Genomic DNA, 2,817 nt, shown 5'->3' with positions numbered 1-2,817 from the left:
GGCTGTCTCTGTGTCAGGCACTGTGTGAGTTTACAGTTTCCTATTATATCCTCAGATCCTAGTGAAGTACGCAGTATATAATATATACTCATTGTTTACTGAAAATGGATTAATCACTAGTATAGTATGCTGATTATTTACTTGCTCATTTTTCCCTTGAAATTTTGAGCTCATCAAAGTCTCATAAACTTACCTTGTTAATATCTTTATCACCAGTATCGTTGACAGGTCCTGACATATAATATGCATTTAATATTTATTGAATGATTGAGTGCACACAAACTGGCATAAAATCTACACACTACATATAGTAGATTGAGAAATAGAACTGGAGGTTACTCTTTTTGTACTTCTTGAAGAAACTATAAGACAACCCTTTATGGTGCTTAATCTTTTTACAAAATTATTTTGTTATTTTATATGTATGCAGGTTTAGCCTGCAGGTATGTCTGTGAACCATGTGTGTGCCTGGTGCCTAGAAGAGTAGGTGGTAGATTTCCTGGAACAGGAGTTACAGATGGTTGGGAGCTGCCCTGTAGGTGCTGGTAATTGAACACAGTTCATCTGCAAGAGTAGCCAGTGCTCTTAAACATCAAGCCATTTTTTCAGCTCCCTAGAATGTTTAATTTTGATTGTCAACTTGATTGAATCTGTAAGTAATTAAGAGACACCCATCTTGGTGCATCTGTGATGGTATTTCCAAGAAAGACTAACTAAAGAGGGAAGCCCCTTCCCCAGTGGGCAGCAGCTTCCATAGTGGCCTAGATATAAAGAGGTCCAAGGAAAAAGCAATGCTTTTTGCTTACCCTTCTTAGATTCTGTCTGGGGACTCTGAATATCATTGCTGCTGCTGCTACTGTCATTCTTCAGGAACATCAGAAACCAGCCTTTTCAGGCTCCAATGGATTAAAGAGCAGGGACTCTTTATGAATCTTTCAGGCTTTCAATGCCAGATTGGGACTACTAATGAATTGAGAATCATGGACTGAGAAGCTACAAGGTTCTCAGCCTCTTCATGGTACAAATGACCAGTGCTACAACTCATCTCCTATATGTCATGATCCCTAATTAATATCCTCTAAAACAATGAGCTGCTTTCAGTTCTTGAGGGCTGGTCAAAGGATGAGCTAAAACTCCTACTTTCAGATAATCTATGTGAACTGATCCTTCTGGTTCTGTGTCTTTGGTGGGCTTAGATGGTAAAGCTCAACAGAAGAATTTGCTGGGCTTTTGTTTCTTAAGTAGCAAATGGTTACATGAAATATTTGTGGTTGGAACCCAAAAAGGACACCAAAAAAAGCTCCAGGACCTTCTCTTTAAATACAAATATCACTGGGTAGGTGAAGTCTCAACTTGCGATTTTTCATCCATAGTTTTGGTAGTTTGAATAAGACTGGCCTCTATAGGCTCATATACTTGAATATTTAGTCCATATATAAGTGGCACTATTTGACAGGGATTAGAAGATGTGGTCTTGTTGGAGGATGTGAGTCACAGGGGTGGACTTTGGGTTTTAAAAAGCTCAGGCCAGTCCCAGTGGCTCTCTTCCTGATGCCTATTGATCTGGATGCAGAACTCTAAGCTATTTCTCTAGTACCATGTGTGTCTGCATGCTTCCAGTCATGATGAGAATGGACTAAACCTCTGAAACTGTAAGCAAGCCCCAATTAAATGTTTCATTATAAGAGTTGCTGTGGTCATGATGTCTCTTCACAGCAATAGAACACTAAGACAACAGTGAATAACTTAAATTAGAAAACAAGTCCCTTTCATTTGCTGCCTTATATTATCTAGATTTCCTTGATAATCAATACTTAAAGAGAGGAATCATAGGTTTTGTTTTTGTTCTTGTTTGTTTGGAGAGGTATGTTGGGAGTACAATCAGAAACATGATGAGAATAGAATCCAAAGATAGTGTGAGTTTAAAAGGGTATTTTCACAGAAGGTGCCAAAGTCTTCATTGTTCACACTTTACTGAAAAGTCTTCACTGTTCACACTTTACTGAGCATCTACTTATACTCAGTCAAGGAACCAGCATGTCAGGCCAAATATTTGGCATGAACTTTGTCATACAGGCTTGGACACTGATTAGAGCTGGCATAGGCATAGTAAACAGCATGTCTATAGGAGCCTTATGCACGCTCTTTATTTTACAATATAGAGAGTCTGATTTCTACTATTCACAGGTATGTGTAAGTCATGTTTCTTGTTATAGGTCAGAAATCAAAGAGCTAAATATTGTACATTGTCAACTATGGTAACCTTATGCTGATTGCTCAGGATATTAAAGTTGAACATGTTTTGAGAGCTAATGGAGATAGTAAACAAAAGCAATTGGAAAAAGCACATGGCTTTGAATCAGAGTTCTCTGTTTTACTATTTATTTGCCTAGAGGAAAGAATTAATTGTGACTTTAGTTTTCTTATCTGTTAAAAAGGCACAACAGTACCTGCTATGCTTATTCTATAAAGTTGTTGTTAAGAAGAAATATAAATGACAATAAAGCCTGAACATAATGGTGATCATCAGGTATTCTGGGGCTGGAGACATGGCTTGGCAGGTAAGAGCACTTGCTACTCTTTCAGATGATTGAGTTCAGTTCCTAGCACCATGTTGGGAGCCTAACAATAGCCTATAACTCCAACCCCAGAATACCTGATGATCTCTTCCGGCCTCTGCAGATGTCCTCCCCATATCCACATACTCACACATAGACATATATATACAAACAACACCACCACCACACAATAATAATAATACTAAAAACAGAGGGAAATACAAGGTTTATATCTTAAAATACTGGGCTTACATTGTTA

This window comes from Peromyscus eremicus, chromosome X (genome assembly GCF_949786415.1).
Source record: "Peromyscus eremicus chromosome X, PerEre_H2_v1, whole genome shotgun sequence".
Taxonomy (NCBI): Eukaryota; Metazoa; Chordata; class Mammalia; order Rodentia; family Cricetidae; genus Peromyscus; species Peromyscus eremicus.
The sequence above is the reverse complement of the archived record's forward strand: the minus strand, read 5'-3'. Positions refer to the sequence as shown.